This window comes from Carlito syrichta, unplaced genomic scaffold (assembly GCF_000164805.1).
Source record: "Carlito syrichta isolate Samal-C Ts95f unplaced genomic scaffold, Tarsius_syrichta-2.0.1 Scaffold153613, whole genome shotgun sequence".
NCBI lineage: Eukaryota > Metazoa > Chordata > Mammalia > Primates > Tarsiidae > Carlito > Carlito syrichta.
The window spans coordinates 7,996-8,351 of record NW_007097709.1 but is presented as its reverse complement, the minus strand read 5'-3'; positions in this window follow the sequence as shown (position 1 = coordinate 8,351).

Here is a 356-nt window from a genome sequence, read left to right as displayed (position 1 = left end):
CTTCCGAGTAGCTGGAACTACAGGCGTGCGCTACCACACCCGGCTGATTTTTTGATTTTTTGTAGAGATGAGGTCTCGCCGAGTTGCCCAGGCGAGTCTCGAACCCGTAGGACTGGCTTTTGATTGCGATTTTAAAACTAGCAAACGGCTGGGCTCGGTGGCTCAGCCTGTCATCCCACTTTGGGAGGCCGAGGCGCGTGGATTCCCGAGCCCGCAGGTTTCAGACCAGCCCAGGCAACTTGGCGAGACCTTGTCTCTACAATTGATTAAAAAATTAGCTGGGCGTGGTGGCGCGTGCCTGTAGTTCCAGCTACTTGGAAGGCTGAGGCGGAAGGATCGCCGGAGCCCAGCAGGTC